We start from the raw sequence: 21,470 nt of genomic DNA, 5'->3' as shown, positions 1-21,470 counted from the left end.
TGTGTGTGTGTCAGTCAGTAACAACAATTGGACTTGTTGCTAAGTGAAAATTTATACAACTTCTCGGACAATTATTTGTACGATTGTGTGCATACAATATATACATACGTACCTCACATACTATCTACTTCACACACACACACACACACACAAAAAAATGTTTGTTGTCAAGAAAAAAAAAACGATAAAATACGAGTAATATTTAATATCATATAAATTAATATAACAACAACATTCATTCATTTCATATCATTTTACACACAAACCTAAGTAAATACATAGACCCCCGATACATACATAGCTACAAAATATCTGTAAGTTTGTTTAGTTTATAAAAATTTATGTTTAAATGTTTGCTGTAACTCGTCGTTTGTACAGGACTGTGTAATATTCCACTGACATGACCACTGATGGACGCTGAATTGTAACCGACAATAAAATTATATTTGAATATCATTTTGAATGTGAAATTTTTTTCGTAACACTTTTCCAACACGAAATTTTCTCTTTGTGTTATTAATGATATATATTTCGTTTTCCATTGGTTTTGTTAAATGTTTGGCATATTTTAGAGATAAATATTTTAAGTTTGTTTTGTGCTAAATAGTAAGGTAAATAATTATGTATCAATTTTTGGAAATTTTTACAGTGATTTCATTCTAGTGCAATTTTGACATCGAAGATCACAATTGTTTAAAACATTAACCCCCTCAGGCCTTCATTCAACTGAAAAATTTTCGAAATCTTGTTTTTCAATTTCGTTAAAGGCATAAAAACTAAATTGAATACCTTTAATAACATGAAGTTTAAAGGGGTATTTCCAAAAATTTTATGACCCTCATCATATAAGGAGTTTGTTATGTAGTCTGAAAGTTCAATCTGTCGACTTTATTGACTTAACAAGATCGATCAACATCTCACACAACGCATGCTGCAATTGATCAAAAAGTGAAGTCAAAATCCAGAGATCAAAGTTTACTTTTCTAGAGAATCGAATCTGGCCCACGGAATTTCAACATATTATAAATATTAAAAAGAAATACCATTCATTTCAGGCCATATTTGAGACGTAATAGCAACGCCGGAGATACCTTTATTTATAACGTTTGTTAAGTCATTTGAAAATTCAATCTGTCGACTTTCAAGATCAATACTACAATTGTTCAAAAAGTCAAACGATCTTCACTGTATTATCTGAAGCCAAAACACTGTAACATTATTTAAACATTATTATTTATCAGCTCCTCACATGAACATCTTCCTTTTCAAGTCCATCTCCATAGAATCCGTCATGTTTTACAACAGATTGTAAAGATCGTATCATCCGATTTCCCCTTTATTCTTAGCGCCTTAATGGTTCCACGTTTTCGTCCAAATTTTTGTGATCTAATTCGAAAGTTAAAGTAGTATAACATTCGTTCCCCAGTGGCTCAAAAGTAAATCTTAACTAATTTGTTAGATATCTGCTCAGCACATTACATTATCCACCCATCAGTCATACGAAGAAACCAAATTATTCTTTTCAAACATCTTTATCTTCAGGATTAGCTCAGGTTCACCCAGGTTAAAGAAGAGTCCGATACATTCTGCGGAATGTGCTGAAATTGACACAATGTGCTCTTTCCTAACATCTTCTTCAATTTCCCCCTCTGAGTCCCACTAAATAACGTCCATTAGCTTGGCTATGCTTTAGCAAACCAGCTCCACCATCCGCTCTATTTCACCATTGTTTGAACCTTCATATAAAGACGGAGGTTACTTGAAGCTTCCTCCGAGTACATACTTCTCCTAATGATAAATCCAGCCGTTTTTCACAAAAGGAACAGATGCAACTTAAGTCCCAGACCGTGTCCGAAGCCTCAAGGTTAGAAACTAATACGAAACTAGTCCACTAGTTGGGATACAGCCCAAATAATTTATAGTTCTTAAACAATCAATTCAGTTGCATTACGCAGGTGAACAAAATGGCAGGAGAATTGGTATAAAACTAGATCACCACTGAGAGTTAGTGATTGATAGTTCTTAACTAAAACTTCAATTTAGTCGCCTGATGGTAATCTTTAGCAGATCGCTTACGTTGTGCATAGACACGATACCCAAGTTCCTAGATCAGTAATTCTTAGCTAAACTCTCAGAAAGGCCTTCTTCCCAAGGGAAAGAAATTAGTAGATAAATTGGTACTCATAACTGGCGAGAGATATGAAAGTTCTAATCCTAAAACCATTGGTCTTCAACCCCCCATTCTTCCAATCGTATGGTGGAAGCTATTCAATTCCCTAAAGTTAATCTTCACAACAAACCTCAGCGATGAATCTTAGTGAGTGATCTAAAAGATCAATTGCAATCCCTTTCCAACTTGAGGTAAGTTCTTTTTACAGGAGAGAAAAGATCGGTTGACTGAACGTTTTATAATAAAAATTCCCTGACGTTAATCATCAAGAAATCCCTCCTTAATGAATGACTACAACTAGTGTCTAGGAGATAGGCGTTGTTAATCAATATATATTTATTTCACTAAGACAGAGAGAGAGAGAGAGAGTGACTTGCCATCTCCTCTATAGGTGTCATTGGTGTCAATTTTCTTTAAAATATTTAAAACAAGTAATAAGCAGTAATCGCAATCACAATAAAAAAATTGAGAAAAGTTAGTTCCTAAAGTGGAAGAACACACATTTCCATTATTTATTCCTTGGAGATAGGTTCAACCGATAAGATCGGTTGAAATCTTTAAGGTAATCATTACCTTACATAATCCACAGTCTAGACTGATCAAAACACATAGTGACCTTGTCGTTATAACAATATACTTTTAGAACCAGTTATAATAATGACAAGAAGTTATATATTGCTGTGTTCTATTTCCATTCAAATGTTTTCTTTTCCTCAATAATCTTAAGATGATCGAACATACGACATTTATGTATCTCACATGATTTGCTTGTCCATTCATTATTTAATGCACGTGGGGATAATATATGTAGATCAGTTATTCTCAAACTTTTTGCAAAATGTTCCAATTTTTTCAAGTAAGCTTCAATTAACGAAATAACACATACTGATTACTCGGGTATCAAAATATCCATTCAATTCATTCTTCTCCTGTAGACGACACTTCTATTATATATGATCTGCAGTACTCTCGGTGTTGGAAATCAAAGACACTTAAAGATCTTTAAGCAAACCTCTGATTCTGAAAGTCCTGAGTCTTTCTAGAGTCATGGCTATAAATATCTAATGTGTCAATTGGGATCTAGGGACCTTTGGGAAGAACTTAACAAAAAAACTAAAATCTTTAATTTTGATTTTAAAGAAAATTAAAATACCAAAACTTTGGGAATCCCTGGTTGATACCAAAAAAACCAAGAAGAACATATTAAAAAGTCATTATGATTAAGCAAAAAAAAAAAAAAATACAAGATACCTATTTTTCGGTACTTTTCCATGACGGCAACTCTTTCTTTTGCTGTCTTTCTAAAAAAAATTGAATTTAAATTATTTTTCTAAGAAAAAATTACAACAAACGAATTAACGAACGAAATAGAAACAAAATCAATAGAAAATCTTTTCTAAGAAAATAATCAAATAGTTGAGACATACACCAGCGCAGACAAGCACACGTCGTCATGCTATAGATAATGGTGATCAGTGAATATATGAGTTTCTTTTGAATGCATGAATGGGATTTTTTCCACTCATTTTGATTCCCTAAGGGGTTTTTTTTATTAATAGAGTAAATTGCTTTATTAACACTATAAAAACCGAAATATTTTCCTTGAGAATTGGAATGGAAAAGATCAATTCATGATCAATTCCATAAAATGTTGAATCGAGGATCAATGAACACAAACGTAGGTAAAAGGGTTCTTTTATAAGGAAATACATATGTAAGTTAATACGATCATTATACGATCATTATTTTCAAGATCTTTGTTGATCTTCTATATAATTGTTTGTATATAACGAAAGCTATCTCTCTGTATGTTTGAGGCTAATAAAATCATTAAATTACATGATAACATATTACGTAAATTGATGACTTGCACTATAAATATGATCACTTACAAAACTGATCGTTATGAAATAGATTTCAGCATAACAACTAAGTTTGCTTCTACGATCTCCTTCAAGGCCTAATAATCCACAAGTTTCCTTTCTTATTCCAAATACGCCAAATATTTTGCTATATCTAGTGTTAAAATTTCTTTCTTCTTCTACCAAATCATAAGATTTATTGTTAACGATCAAAGTCTAATAACCGCTTAATAACCCATTAATATATTAAAGCCAAGAGCGTTAATTTATAAATATGTTAATATCATTCCTCATGTGTGTGAGATTTATTCGCTATAAATTATTTAAATATTTATTTATGCACATTTAAACTCACACAACAACAACAACAACAACAATAAACACAACAATGAATGAAATAACAATTTGTTGCGATTAAATTGGTTGTCTAGTTTAATGTGTTAATTAAACATGTCAAACACTAATTAATAATGATCGATAGTTGTATAGATCCGATCAATGGATGACTGATTGTTGTATGAAAAACATTTAAAATATCACGTCACCGGAAATTTAAATTGCTACTACTATCTTCTTACTATAACAAAATGTTTAATTTCATCATGTCAATTTATTAAGCAGCCATATCGTTTTCATTGTAAAAATAAACAAAAAAAAAAAATTGTATAAAAATTCTTTGAATCGAAAATCATAGGGAAAAAAAAGCACACAATTATTAATTGATCAATAACATGTATAAATATTGGTTGAGGGTAAACGAAGTTTCTAAATATTTGAGAAAACTGTGAATAGCAGTTATATTCAAGTATTGTTAGTTCTAAGGTCATTGATCTTGCGATGATCGTTAATATTTAATCAGATAAAAGATAAGCAGATTCTATGATATTTTAGATTTTAGACTTACATCAACGAACTTGAATGAAAATTAACTGGGGCTGGGATTTGGGGACCTTAGTGATACTTCACTCCGGATTACTAAGGTCAGTGATCTTGCGATGATCTTCAATATTTAAACAATGTTTAAAGTTTTCAATGCTTTCGGACGGGAAAGACAAATGATACGTGAGGGCTCTAACGTTCTCACATCTTCGAACTTGAATGAAAATGAACTGGGGATGGGATTTGCGAACCTCTAGGTATTGAAAATCAAGGACACGCAATGATTTTGGCTCCATTATTTTGCACCAGTCATCTGATTCCAATTCCACTGTGACTTGTGAACAGCAAAGAACTTCAGTCTGTGATACTTGATTTTGAAACAAATTTATAATACAAAATTCTTTCAGTCTTTCCGGAAGAGAATGACAGATAGACTTGAACTGATCGAGAGATCTATGTACTTCTATGCAGGGGTTATAAATGAAGAAAATGTCTTAACATTAGACTTTTGATTCAAAGTTCTGAGTCCTTCTAGAATATAGATTTCACGATCTCCAGAGAGATTATAAATGAAGAAAATGTCAAAGATCTTGTTCATATAATCTACGATCTTAAATACTACTTTCGATTCAAAGTTCTGAGCCATTCTAGAAGGAAATGATATGTGTTAATTGGGGATCAAGGTAGCGCAAAAATCTTGACTCTTTTAACTTTGATCTTGAACGAAACCTCTTATTCAATGTTCGGAATCTGTGCAGTCGTGAATGGCAAATAAAAACAGAAAGTAGAATTCAAAGATTCGCAAAGATTTTTGAATCAAATTTTCGATTCAAAGTTCTAAGTTCTACCAAACGTTATTGATATTTCAACAAGACGTGAGATCTGCGATCATTTAGCTGTTGAAAATCAAGATCTTCGATCTTTAACTGCAGTATTTTAGTTCCATTAACATTGATCTTGGACCAATTCTCCAATTCAAAAATATAAGGCCCTCCAGACGTTAATGTTACTTCAACTGGACATATAATCCGCGGTCCTCTAGCTGTTTTGATAATAAGGAAAACGCAAAGATCTCTTGTCTTTTATATTCGATCTTAAAGCGCATTTTTTATTCAAAATTCTAAGATCTTCTTGAGGAAAATGATAAATATAAATAAATAGGTGTAGTCTGGGGGCTCTAGATATTGGGAAACAAGAAAACGCAAATATTTTAACATCGATCTTGAAGGTTACAAATCCTTCAGATGTGAATGATAAATAAAAAAAGGGAGGCTAGAACTCGAAGTCTCGCAAAGATCTTGGATCTTATTTTAGCGATATTGAAATTTCTTTAAACGTTATTTAAATTTCAACTTGCCGTGAGATCTGCGATCATCAAGATCTTCAAGATCTTAAATCGCAGTATTTTAGTTCTTTTAACATTGATCTTAAACCAATCCTCCAATTCAAAGTTATAAGTCCCACCAGACGTTAATGTTACTTCAACTGGACGTAAGATCTGCGGTCCTCTAGCTGTTCGATCTCAAAAAGCATCTTTGATTCAAAGTTTGGAGATCTTCTAGAGGAAAATGATAAATACAAATTAACTGTAGGTGAATTCTGAGGGCTCTAGATATTAGGAATAATGAAAACGGAAATATCATGACTTTTATTAACATCGATATTGAACCAAACCTCCTATTAAAGTTTTCAAATCCTTCAGATGTGAATGATAAATAAAAAAAGAGAGGCTAGAATTCAAAAACTCGAAATGATCTTGGATCTTATTTTACCGGTATTGAAATTTCTTCAAATTTCAATTTGACTAGAGATCTGCGATCCTCTAGCTGTGGAAAATCGATATTAAACCGAGTGATCTGAGCTATTTTAACGTCGATTCAATAGACCTTAATGCGTTAATAGTTTAACTGAACGAGAGATCTGTGGACCTCTAGTAAATCAAGAAAACGCAAGGATCTTCAGTCCGCTAACTGGCCTTTACCACAGCTTATATAGATTACTTCGCTGCAGGGTTTGTCAAAAAAGTTTTAAATTCTTCACATTTCAAAGTTAAATACAATGCTAGACAACTATGCGTTTGGAAAGATCAAAACATAGAATTTATGGAAACACGTGATCATTTCGGATAACTCACTCTAAGTCAGATTACCTAGAATGAATAAAGTAACTAATTGACAGCTCATTGTTTCACCGACAGCTGGTAAATACAATGTTAACGGATCACTTAGCGATCGCATACATATTTGAAAAGTTTACCTCCTTAGGAAGAACTGTTAGACCCAGCCTAAATCTTCTTTATTTGTTATGTTATAGACTACCGATCGTTGCGATCATATGCTGATCAATCTAGCTAAAGTTGCTTAAAATCAAACCAGACCATTTACGATTGCTCTAAAATCACTTTTACCCCTCACCAATATTTAATGAAGTTATTGGAAATAGTTTTAACATTTTTTATTAACAATTTCGTAGAATATGAAATTCTCCTTAAAAAAAAAACTCAAAATTTTCCATTCACACTTAAAACATACACATACAACATAAATTATAGTTGGGTGCTTATGGCAAAATGGTAAAAAAAACTATATGGGATTTAATACCCCTCAATAATCAAACATTTATGACGACAATCAACACGTCAGCATCAAGGCCATATTGACGATTGTATTTTTAACAAACCGTATAAATTGCTGTTTAAAGAAAAAGAAGCCCTTTAAGCAGACACGCAATAAAAATCCAACAAAAAAGTTCAATATTTCGTACAACATGCTGAATATGTTCAGCTGACACTCACTCACTCAACAACGTAGTATAAGCTTTAATGTTAGTGGGTGATCCCACTACTCACTCACTCATTCATATATATTAACTTGATCAGTGATCATTTTGTTGCTTCATTTGCTATGCTAAACATGTGCACTGATAATGTGTATAGCAACTCGTAGTACAACTGCTGCATGTATGTATGTATGTGTGTTTGTATGTTAGTGATTCAAAACGACCGGCCTTTAGGGAACACGTGACTTGTATATTAGTGTTTAGTTTAGTTTTTTTTTGTAAGTTTTTACACAAAAGATCATTATCCGTTAAATTAATGAATAGAAGGTAAGTGGTGTGATAGTTATAATTCAAAAGCTTTAAATTCGTTAGAAATCTTTGGATTATTCATGATCTTTTAAAAGTCTTCTTTTGTGTTATAAAAAGCCTAATTTAAGAGATTTTTATGAAAATCTTAAATTAGTCTAAATTTGGTTCATTCAATTGATTTTGAAGACAATATTACTTAGCAACGTTTTTGATCATAAATATTTTTAATAAAGTACAACAACTAACTCCTGTTACTAGCGAGGATCGTTCCCACGACAATTGGATCTTCTCTCCAGAACGACCCGAGTCATACTTGGCCAAAGATTGTCAACGCAGCAACAGCTGTATCAACCGAAAGTTTTCCCCAGGAAAGAACTATCGGCCACAGTCGTACTTTTACAACAACAACTAGTGAGGAATTTATTGAATTAACACTTCATAGATTACAGGGAGTGAGCCTGGTAGCTAAGGTAATGCTCTTACTAGTGGCTCCACAATATAATTAGTTATTTTTGTGCAAATCCTTTTATCAGCTTCTATTAAGCACTTTTTAATTGGCAGGACTACTTCTAAATCACTTCCTTGGAAGTTCTTTCATAAGCTTGCTATCTAAAAACTATCTTTATTATGTTCTCTTTTCGATAAATGCAAAAAATATTCCCTACTTAGTCACATATCACTTCTATAACTAATCACCTTGCTCGTTATCGATGCCAGTTTATGCACGTTTTCTTTGTGCAGCATTGTAAGTGTAAGCGTTTGAGAGTGTGACCATCATTTAACGTGTTTTAGTTCATTTACGGTTTTTGACTTCTTTTTTGTCTTTGGTATTTTTTTTGATGTTTGGGTATTTCATCATGTGTGCGTGTAGCAAGTATTCTTGGAATTTAACAGCTCTATTGTTGAAGACTACAATATCAACCGGCATTTGTTTTGTGTTTAATTTCCGCACTGCGTGTGATCTTGTGCTCAGCATATACAACAAGCACCCTCTCACATATCAGCAGCACACACTCAAAAACACATTTTGTAGTATAATACGAGGGTGTATAGAAAAGTGATAATTGTCAGTTGGGAATCGAATGAATGTGAAATGTTTAAAAAAGTATCCAGGTATCAAAGAATTACATTTGAGAATGGTTATGATCCGGAATGATCATAATTTAGAGTACAAAAAAGAAAAAGTGAGCCGATCCTGTCCGATCGCTAGAATTCCAAAAAGAGGTAAACATCATTTTTGTTATTGTAAGAATGAGCTGATCTGCTTTCAACATATAAGATATTATATTGGATCACTGCACTTATAGATCACTTCGACAATTATCAGGCGTTAATGCAACCAAACTCTTTTTAATTGTTGTTGTAAGAGAACGCCATCAGATCAGTTTGGATCAATACACATACTTATGTGTAGATCACTTCTGCAATAAGCACGCGATCTGCAGAAGACAGACAATAGATAACCTAGATTGAAACTTTCAATGTTTACTGATCGCTGAAAGATCGGTAAGAATGCTAGCTGACTTATGTAGCTCCATAATAAAAAGTCAGAACTTCACAAAGTTGTTCACTTTCGGTTTGTTATTTAGGTTCGTGAACTGTTCATGTGATTCAAAGATCTTTAACCTTCGTAACGAACCACATCTTTGATTTAAATTTATGATTGGTATGATATAAGGAAAAGAGCTATACAAGTGATCAAGGATATTGAATCTGAGATCTTGAATTTTTAATCAAAATTTTCAAAGTTCTAAGACCATTCTGATGGAAAGTTCTGTATGTACCCTTTTTAACGAGTATTATAAAAGGGAATTAAATAGGACATGGAATCTGGGATCCGCTGAATAATGAAAATCAAGAACTAGTAAAGATCTTGGGTCTGATTATCTTCCATCATTATCCACACCTTTGATTTAAAGTTCTGATGGGTAGAAATGAACTAGTTATAACATTGGGGATCCTATAGATGTTGGAAATCAAGGAAACGTAAAGTCATTGGATCTTTGATCTTGAATCTTTAACCAAAATTTTGATTCAATGTTCTGAGACCTTTCCTAAAGTTCTGTGCACTTTTTGGCTAGAATTATAAAAGGAAATTAAGTAGGATATGGTGTCTGGGGATCATCTGAATGTTGGAAATCAAGGACTTGCAAAGATCTTGGGTCGGACTATCATCCACCATGAACCACACCTTTGATTTAAAATTCTGATGGGTATGATAAAAGGAAAAGAGCAAGACATGAGATCAGGGGTCCTCTAGGTGTTAGAAATAAAGTAAACGTAAAGACATTAGGTCTGCGATCTTGAATCATTAAGTAAAGGTATGTGCCTTTTCTGGAGAGAAATAAGACCAGGGTTACTCGAGATGTTGGAAATCAAGAAAACGTAAAGATATTAAGTCTTCAATCTTAAAACAGTTGCAGTTTCTGGCGAGAATTATGAAATGAAAGTAAGTAGGTTATGAAATGTGGGATCCTCTGAATGTTCAAAATCAAGAACTCGCAAATATCATGACCCTTGAATATTCGATTTTCAACAAAACCTTTGATTTGAAGTGCTGATCGATATGATGACAGGAAATTAACTAGAAAAAGTTGAAAATCAAGGAAACCTAATGGTGTTGAAATTCTGAGACCTCTCCAATGGAAATACTTAAAGGAAATGAAATAAGACATGTGAAATATAGTGCAGATCATGTCTCTAGTATCTTCGACCTTGAACTAAACCCCCAATTAAAAGCTCTGAATCCTATCAGACAATAATAATAAATGGAAATGAACTGGTCGTGAGGTCCTCTGTCCTATTTGAAAACAAGGACACAAAATGATCTTGTTTTTTTCTGAAATCAAGTCTTATTTAGGCTGTAGTTGTGAATGGAAATCAACTGTGGCAAATGAGATCTTATATACTGAAAGCTAGAGTAAGCAATTTATAGAAAAATTATGTATGTCCAAGTTTTTTCTAAAAAAAAACTTTTCAAACGACCCTCGTATTTTCATTGAAACACATTAGGTGTATTTCTAATTTTCGATGATTTATCACAAAAATTTGTTGCTGTATGTTAAAACCAAAATTTATGGAATATTTCTTTTATATATTGTCTGTCTTTCTGTTTATTTGACAGTCTCACTAAGTGTCATTCGACATTATTAAATAGTCTTATGCGTATGCCACAATTTTCCCAAAAAGTTACATCAGCCAATCTTTTGGTTTCTTTTGTTACTTTTTTATTATAGTATTATAGTACTATTTAATGTTGCTGATGTTGTATTTTAATATTTATAGAAACATGAACCTAAATAGTTTCTCATTGAACACACAAAAAAAAAAAAGATAATATCTGAAACATTCCAAACAATAAAACAAATGCAAGAAGTATTGAAATTAATTTTCGAATAAAGAGAAACAAAATAAAAATTAATTGGTTTAGATGACAAAGTGTTTTAAAAGGTGAGTAGTTTTGAGGTTTCGTTTAAAATAGAGAAAGAGCGGGAAAAAGAGAATTGAGTATGAAATTTTAAAAATTTTAAAAAAATGTTTCAAAATATTTTGAGTTCAGTGAGTACAAAGAGTTTTAAATGAAATGTTTGTTCGATGCGTGTTTGTAAGAAATATTTTATTAGAATGCACTTAATAAAACAGCTAGGGGCAGTTATTTCTTTGAGTAGATTTGACTATGAAAAGGACTTTAAATTTGTTTTCAATCTCACAACCCTGATTTAGAATATTTATTGAGTTTTTTTATTCTATGTGGTATTAAACTCTTCTGAAGAGTATATTTATTTCAAAATTTTGACTTATTTCTGCCTCAATTTTTTACAAAAATTACATCAGCCATTTGGTAACCTCTCACGTTTTTATTGTAATTTACACGTGGTTTGAGGTCATCACAGTTTTTTATAGTAAAAAAAGTCATAAAATCATATTTAGAATTTATTGTGACATAGAGCCAATATAGGCACAGTTAAATAATATAAATGTGATTAAAGAAAGCAAAATATATCTAATTCACGGTTAAGAAGTGTTAAAATTCTTTTCAACAAAAAAGAACTGAATACATAACTTTTTAACATAGATTGTAGTTCCAATTCAAAAAATATATCCCTTGCCCGTAATACCTCGTAATAGAGAACAATCATAGAGAACCGATTTCCGTGATACGTTGAATTACATCGAGCTAGCATTGAGCTATATTGAGCATTCCCTCTGTTCTAGGCTAAACAATTATCGATCGATCGTAGTTTCGGGATGTATTACTTACTAACAATAATTATGTTTTGGAAAGCAAGACTCCCTTTCTTTGTAAATCTTCTTACTCATCGTTCTAACTGTACATTTATGGTCAACTAAAAAATATGTATAAATCTTTATTAAACTTCTTTAAAACTTTCTCAGTTACTAGTCACTTGTACGCTACCTGCTTTACAAGCGAAGTGGCATATTAAATATGTGGCATTGTGTGTTCATGCCACAATATTCCTTAGAAATTACATCAGCCATTTGGTCACCTTTGACATGTGCAACGTAGAAAATTTGAAAAGTTATAGAGTGGATTTTTAACTGTACAGTTTATACAAGTAAAACTTCTAAATTAATTCGGGGTTTTCTATGAGTAATTGAATAAAATTAAACTAGAACTGAACTAGAATTGAACTAGAACTGAACTAGAACTGAACTAGAACTGAACTAGAACTGAACTAGAACTGAACTAGAACTGAACAAGTAAAACTTCTAAATTAATTCGGGTTTTTCTATGAGTAATTGAATAAAATTAAACTAGAACTGAACTAGAATTGAACTAGAACTGAACTAGAACTGAACTAGAACTGAACTAGAACTGAACTAGAACTGAACTAGAACTGAACTAGAACTGAACTAGAACTGACCTAGAACTGAACTAGAACTGAACTAGAACTGAACTAGAACTGAACTAGAACTGAATTAGAACTGAACTAGAACTGAACTAGAACTGAACTAGAACTGAACTAGAACTGAACTAGAACTGAACTAGAACTGAACTAGAACTGAACTAGAACTGAACTAGAACTGAACTAGAACTGAACTAGAACTGAACTAGAACTGAACTAGAACTGAACTAGAACTGAACTAGAACTGAACTAGAACTGAACTAGAACTGAACTAGAACTGAACAATAAATGAACTAGAACTGAACTAGAACTGAAATAGAACTGAACTAGAACTGAACTAGAACTAAATTAGAACTGAACTAGAACCGAACTAGTACTGAAATAGAACTGAACTAGAACTGAACTAGAACTGAACTAGAACTGAACTAGAACTGAACTAGAACTGAACTAGAACTGAACTAGAACTGAACTAGAACTGAACTAGAACTGAACTAGAACTGAACTAGAACTGAACTAGAACTGAACTAGAACTGAACTAGAACTGAACTAGAACTGAACTAGAACTGAACTAGAACTGAAGTAGAACTGAAGTAGAACTGAACTAGAACTGAACTAGAACTGAACTAGAACTGATCTAGAACTAAACTAGAACTGAACTAGAACTGAACTAGAACTGAACTAGAACTGAAGTAGAACTGAACTAGAACTGAACTAGAACTGAACTAGAACTGAACTAGAACTGACCTAGAACTGAACTAGAACTGAACTAGAACTGACCTAGAACTGACCTAGAACTGAACTAGAACTGAACTAGAACTGAAGTAGAACTGAACTAGAACTGAACTAGAACTGAACTAGAACTGAACTAGAACTGAACTAGAACTGAACTAGAACTGAACTAGAACTGAACTAGAACTGAACTAGAACTGAACTAGAACTGAACTAGAACTGAACTAGAACTGAACTAGAACTGAACTAGAACTGAACTAGAACTGAACTAGAACTGAACTAGAACTGAACTAGAACTGAACTAGAACTGAACTAGAACTGAACTAGAACTGAACTAGAACTGAACTAGAACTGAACTAGAACTGAAGTAGAACTGAAGTAGAACTGAACTAGAACTGAGCTAGAACTGAACTAGAACTGAACTAGAACTCAACTAGAACTCGATGAACACTGAAACAAAACGTTTTGCTATTATTTAAGCATCTGAACGTTTCTAACTAATTCCTTAGCAACAATCACTTTTTTTCAACACTTACAACAATTCACATATGTATAATAATCCCTGAAATCCGCTTAAAACGTCACTATCAATGAATGTCATTATTCATTACAAAAAGGTAAATGACTTACATTCAAAGCCAATTTTTCAATATTGCACAACTGCAACTAACTGCAGTAATAATCATATTTCTCAACTTTGATATGTGAACGCAGGCACAACATTATTTTATATTTAGAAAATAAAATAAAATCGAAGGCAATTTTACAATAGTTACGTGCATTTTTTAACGTTTTTCAAAATTATTATCTACAATTTTTCTCGCAAACCCCACCAATAGATGGATGTTGAGGAGGAGATAAAAAACACATCACGCCATCAATAAAGTGCAAAGATTACAATTTTAATTAAATTAATATTGATTTAAATATTTAAATAAAAATATAAGTGGAAGAAATAAGTAAATGTTTACAGAAATCATGAAGAATTAAGTGTTCTTCGAAGTGGCTGTTTATAGATATTTCAAGGAACTTTTTGTTTAAGGGGTTTTTGGGGTGAGGAAGGCAGATTTTGTTAGAAAAACATAATATATAACGCTGAAAGCTTAATAATTCAATTTATGCTTGTTGGTGGCCGCCCATAAAGTTTTATCTATAACATCACTGAGAAAATTGTGTGTCAACTTAATTATGACAAGTCAAACTAATTATAAATCAGCCTAAAAAACAGACAACAATAATAAGAAAAGAGATCACACACTTTTCTTGTATACGAGGTCAGTTTGAAAATTCAGTATTAGCAGAAATAGAACAGAACTAGAACAGAATTAGAACAGAATTACAACAGAACTAGAACAGAACTAGAACAGAACTAGAACAGAATTAGAACAGAACTAGAACAGAACTAGAACAGAACTAGAACAGAACTAGAACAGAACTAGAACAGAACTAAAACAGAACTAGAACAGAACTAGAACAGAACTAGAACAGAACTAGAACAGAACTAGAACAGAACTAGAACAGAACTATAACAGAACTAGAAGAGAACTAGAACAGAACTAGAACAGAACTAGAACAGAAACTAGAACAGAACTAGAACAGAACTAGAACAGAACTAGAACAGAACTAGAACAGAACTAGAACAGAACTAGAACAGAACTAGAACAGAACTAGAACAGAACTAGAACAGAACTAGAACAGAACTAGAACAGAACTAGAACAGAACTAGAACAGAACTAGAACAGAACTAGAACAGAACTAGAACAGAACTAGAACAGAACTAGAACAGAACTAGAACAGAACTAGAACAGAACTAGAACAGAACTAGAACAGAACTAGAACAGAACTAGAACAGAACTAGAACAGAACTAGAACAGAACTAGAACAGAACTAGAACAGAACTAGAACAGAACTAGAACAGAACTAGAACAGACACTAGAACAGAACTAGAACAGAACTAGAACAGAACTAGAACAGAACTAGAACAGAACTAGAACAGAACTAGAACAGAACTAGAACAGAACTAGAACAGAACTAGAACAGAACTAGAACAGAACTAGAACAGAACTAGAACAGAACTAGAACAGAAACTAGAACAGAACTAGAACAACTAGAACAGACTAGAACAGAACTAGAACAGAACTAGGAACAGAACTAGAACAGAACTAGAACAACTAGAACAGAACTAGAACAGAACTAGAACAGAACTAGAACAGAAACTAGAACAGAACTAGAACAGAACTAGAACAGAACTAGAACAGAACTAGAACAGAACTAGAAACAGAACTAGAACAGAACTAGAACAGAACTAGAACAGAACTAGAACAGAACTAGAACAGAACTAGAACAGAACTAGAACAGAACTAGAACAGAACTAGAACTAGAACAGAACTAGATCAGAAGTAGAACAGAACTAGAATAGAACTAGAACAGAAGTAGAACAGAACTAGAATAGAACTAGAACAGAACTAGAACAGAACTAGAACAGAAATAAAACAGAACTAGAACAGAACTAGAACTATAACAGTTCTAGAAAAGGAATAGAACTAGAACAGAACTAGAACAGAACTAGAACAGAAGTAGAACAGAACTAGAACAGAACTAGAACAGAAGTAGAACAGAATTAGAACAGAACTAGAACAGAACTAGAACAGAACTAGAACAGAACTAGAACAGAACTAGAACAGAACTAGAACAGAACTAGAACAGAACTAGAACAGAACTAGAACAGAACTAGAACAGAACTAGAACAGAACTAGAACAGAACTAGAACAGAACTAGAACAGAACTAGAACAGAACTAGAACAGAACTAGAACAGAACTAGAACAGAACTAGAACAGAACTAGAACAGATACTAAAACAGAACTAGAACTGAATTAGAACTGAATTAGTACTGAATTAGAACTGAATTAGAACAGAACTAGAACTGAATTCGAACAGAACTAGAAGAGAACTAGAACTGAAAGTTTTTTATTTAGAAATAAAAATATGTAAAAAAATTGGAAAATTAAAATGTTTTGTAAAATTTGCTTTATGTCCAAAAGTTACTTTTCCAACTGCACTAATACCAAGCAATCACTTAAAAGAAATTAAAAACAAGAGGAAACAACAATTAATAATTGAGTTAAATTACAAACTTGCAGCAAAACGTAGTAAAATCATTTTTTTTTTTCTTTATAAAAATCTAAGAAAAAAACAACAACTATAACAATCAAACAAAAAATTATTGACCTTTTTCTCATGTTTTCGTTTAATTTAAACAAATTGCGAGTGAATCAAATTAGAAAAAAAGGGGCGCGCACATCATCATCAGTCTTCAAGTCATATGTGAAATCAAACTAAAATCAAACTTCTACTACGTCAACAAAAATTTTATTATTGTTGGTTTTTTGCTACTGATAATAATTTAAATTAAATCAAAACAATAACAAATAAATATTCTGTATAAAAATAACAATAATAACTATATAAATTATGTGTGTTAGTAGTAAAAGAAACGCAGAAAACAACAAAAATTATGCTAGTAATAGTATTTTTCATATTATTCATACGTACACGTATTCAAATATTTATACATATAGAGAAAAATCTGTTAAAAATCATTTCAATTTTATCACTAATACAATCAATATTATTTATACATATACTCATCATAAGTGTATGAATATATGCAAATGAGATAGATAGATGATCACGTTCTCTTTTGTTTTTGTTTTAATTTTTTTTAGTTTTTTGCTTTTTTGTTGTTGCAGTTGCTGGTGTGTATGTGTGTGTGCGTTTATTTCACTGGCATAAACGAAGTAAACAAGAGACGAGCCCTCAAATATGAATCAAAAACAAAAACAATTGAATGGAAAAACATTAAATGGAGGGGAAAAACAGCAACAATAAATCACGAATATACTCAAACGCACAAATGTGATAGAAATATTGTATAATAAATTGCAGATATTTAAAAGAAAGCTTTTTTAAGAAAAATGGTTTCTATAAAATTATACAAAACTACGAAATTAACTACTATTTTTTTCTTAAAAAGTAGTAAATTATGACCATGTTATTATAAAAGTTATTTAAAAAAATAATTGTTACTAAATATAACTTTAATTTTCGTTTTTAAAATAGTAGTAAATCTACTACATTTTTATTAAAAAGCCTAAAATTTTACTTTTTTTGTAGTGAATATGAATTCTTATCATTTAGACATGAATTATATATTATTTTCTTCAACATTTTTTGCTAAACGTAGTAGAAAAATACTTCTTTTTTGCAAAAGGTAGTAATTTATAAAAAAATTGTTAATGCAATTTACTTAAAATGCACAAATTATATGAAAAACAAGTTTATTTCTGGATTTTGAAATAGTAGTAGATATACTACTTTTTTCAAAAAGTATGAAATTTCTGAAATTATGTTATATAATGTGATTTTTGGTAAATTGAACTTTTAAAAAATACAATTTTTCCATCAAATTATAAAAAAAGTACTAAATTAGCTACTACTTTTTAATGAAAAGTTGTAAACCATAAACATTTTATTTTAAAAGTTATTTAAAATGAATAATTGTTGCTGAAAATAACTTTAATTTTAATTTTTAAAATAGTAGTAAATCTACTACTTTTTGCTAAAAAGTCAAAAAATATTACATTTTTGTAGTGAATATGATTTCTTATCATTTAAATTTTAATTAAATGTTACTTTCTATTAAAGTATGTGTAAAACGTAGTAGAAAAATACTATTTTTTCACAAAAGGTAGTAATTTATATAAAATGTTTAATAAAATTTACTTAAAATGAACAAAGTATATGAAAAACATGTTTTTTTTTTAATTTTAAAATAGTAGTAGAAATACTACTTTTTGAAAAAACTATGGAATTTTTAAAATTTTGTTATGGAATATGATTTCTTAAAAGTTTAACTTTAAATAAAAGTTCTTTTGTTACACTTTTTTTTAAATATACAATAAATTAGTTACTACTTTTTTTGAAAAAAAGTAGTCAATTATAAAATTATATTAAATTTTTATTACTTTTGCTTTAATTTAAAAAGATATTACAGAACCATGTTAATTTGTTAATTTTAAAATAGTAGTAGAAATACTACTTTTTGAAAAAAAAGTGATATTTTTAAGGCTTTGCTATAGATTAGGATTTCTTCATATTTATATTCAATATCATATTTGTTCATTTTAAAATAGTAGTAAGCAGTAGCAGCTATTTGAGAGAATGAATTGTTACGTGGAAATATAAATGAATTTAAATTCGAAGAAAAAGTTTAGTAATTTAATGAAAAACATAAAAATTTAATACTTATTTCAAAAAGTAGTATAATTTTTATGTTTTTCATTAAATTACTAAACTTTTTCTTCAAATTTAAATTCATTTATATTTCCACGTAACAATTCATTCTCTCTAATAGCTGCTGTCCTTATCTCTTTAAAAACCTACATATGAAATCGTAAATTAAAAACTTTATTTCATTGATGATTGGTGCCTAAATTACTCAATGTTGTTTGCTGTTACTGCTGCTTGGCCATTGATAAACGATCGAGCCCAAAAAAACCCAAAATCAAAATGAAAAAAAAAAAAAAACAAAAAAATATTTTGCTGACGTAGACAAACACACGTTTAACAAAAAAAATAATTCTTGATTTTTAATAAAATTATAAAACGCAGAATATTAAAAGACAACTACAAAAAAGTTACAACTTGTGTAGAACGAACCTACTACCAATTAAGTTGAGTGAACGTTTAAACAACTTTATATATAAATTGATTATAGATAAAGAAATAAAAATTTAAAAAATTTTAAAAAATATTAAAGACAATTAACGACCTTGAACCAAAGGTCGTTGCAAGAACTTTTTTATTATATGTATATAAATAAAAAATTTAAATAAATCTTTAAAAATATAAGATATTTTATTAGAAAAAATTTTGTCTCAAACTGTACTTGTTTGGACAACAACATAAAAAATTATACATATACACACAAGAATGTTGTATTTATAACTAAATACCTCATCATGATCATCATCATCATAGACATGTGATAACGAGCCCCTTTATTTATTTATTTATTTATTTATGAAAAAAATAAATTTATTGCGTATTGAATTTATAATCAGTTTTAGTTAAAAGAACTGCACATGTATGACACATAAATTAATCAAAATTAAACGTTATTGTTAAGGCATAAAACTATTAATAGGGATTCTATGGAAAATAGTATTTTTTTTTATTAAAAACATTTAAAATCTAAGAAAACAGATTAAAAACTTATCAATTTCAAATAAAAATGATAAAAATTATGTACGTTTTACGAATAAAATTGTATTTTATTTTTGCAATTTTCTAATTTCCTTGAAAACTAACATCTTTAAATAAAATAACTTTCTTTGTTAGAAAAAAAACAACAACCTTGAAAATTAATATCTTTACTTGCTATTGTTACTTGTCCATAAAAACATATTTTCATATTCATCCTGTTTATATGTATATCCTGACCCCCAAAAGCCATAGTATTGTTACAATTTTGTTGTTGTTATTATTGTCTGTTTTTAATGTATGTATGTATGTATGTAATTTCTTATTTGTGTGTGTATCAACAAGAGAGGATATACAAGAGTTAATATTGTTCACTATTAATATGTGCTCCTTAAAGTATGCTTCAATTATGAACTTGTTTTTTCTTTACTTTTTTAACATTCCAAACTGTTATACGAACATGTGTGGCAAGGAATGAGATCATCAATAAAATAAAATATATTAATTTTTGTTGACTATAGCCTATAGACTAGACTATAGAATAGATTATAGATTAGGCTATAGACTAGACTAAAGAATATACTTTAGATTAGGCTATAGACTAGACTACATAATATACTATGGTCTGCTATGTGGACTATTTATCAAAACTTTATACATTAAAAAAGTACCGAAAATGTCGTGGGAGTACCGCGGTATTTTTCCATATCAAAGAATACTGAATAGAGTACTAAAGTACTGGATTTTATATGCCTGATTCCGGCGTTTCACTGTCCCCTGCGCATGCTCTACATTTATCTGAAATCGGTCGTTCTGCAGTGGTCGAAATGAATGATATGGTGTCATTAAATTCAAACTTCAAAAATGGTAAATATTTTAAATATATTCATGATTCATGCCCATTTTTGGTTAATTTAGGCGTAATACCCATAATTTTGAACCAGCTATTCTTATAATAACAAGACATTATGTTAAAAATAATAATTTAAGTTAATTTTGTTGGGCGTAACTTTAATATGAAAAAGTTACTTTTCAAGTGAAACGCCACACCCACTATATTTTCCGCCCATTTTTATTTCTATATAGAAGAAATAATCAAAAATACTGAATACCGTTGAAACAGTTTAAGATTTGAAAATAAGAGATAAACTGTTAAATAAAAATTATTTTAACAGTTTAAGATTTAAAAGTATAGTAACTATTTATATTTCTAGTAGGAAGTGCCACGCCCACTATTTTAATATCATTCATTTAATATAAATTTCGTAAAATGTAAATGAAATTACTTGTGTACAATTTTATTACACGATTTATTATAGAATTAAATATAGTATATATTAAAATCATTAATTTGAATCGAAGATGCCATGTCCACTATTCAGCTACCGCCTCTTTTTTTTATTGCTAATGAATTTATAATTAATTATTTAACTTTTGCAATGTTTTGATAAAGAGAGAGGTGAAACGCCCACTTTATGACTCATCCCATTTTAATTCAAAATACATATAGTTGTAATCGTATTATAATTATCAAGGTGTTCATGTTTTTTTTTTAATTATGAAAGTTGCTAAGAAAATTTCAAGCAGATGAGTATAGCTGCAAGCCCCCAGAA

The 21,470-nt window shown here is 30.4% G+C and overlaps 1 protein-coding gene across 2 annotated transcripts in view; it reads right to left on the bottom strand.

Annotated features, from left to right (window-relative positions):
- LOC119611959 (neural/ectodermal development factor IMP-L2) overlaps positions 1-21,470 on the bottom strand; it is a 61,885-nt gene that overhangs the window by 28,733 nt on the left and 11,682 nt on the right. The window lies entirely within an intron of this gene.

The sequence above is a fragment of the Lucilia sericata genome, unplaced genomic scaffold (assembly GCF_015586225.1).
Source record: "Lucilia sericata isolate MDLA Ls3-8-SP2 unplaced genomic scaffold, ASM1558622v1 Contig001566F_arrow, whole genome shotgun sequence".
NCBI classification, from domain to species: Eukaryota; Metazoa; Arthropoda; class Insecta; order Diptera; family Calliphoridae; genus Lucilia; species Lucilia sericata.
This window is presented reverse-complemented; position numbering and strand designations above follow the sequence as displayed.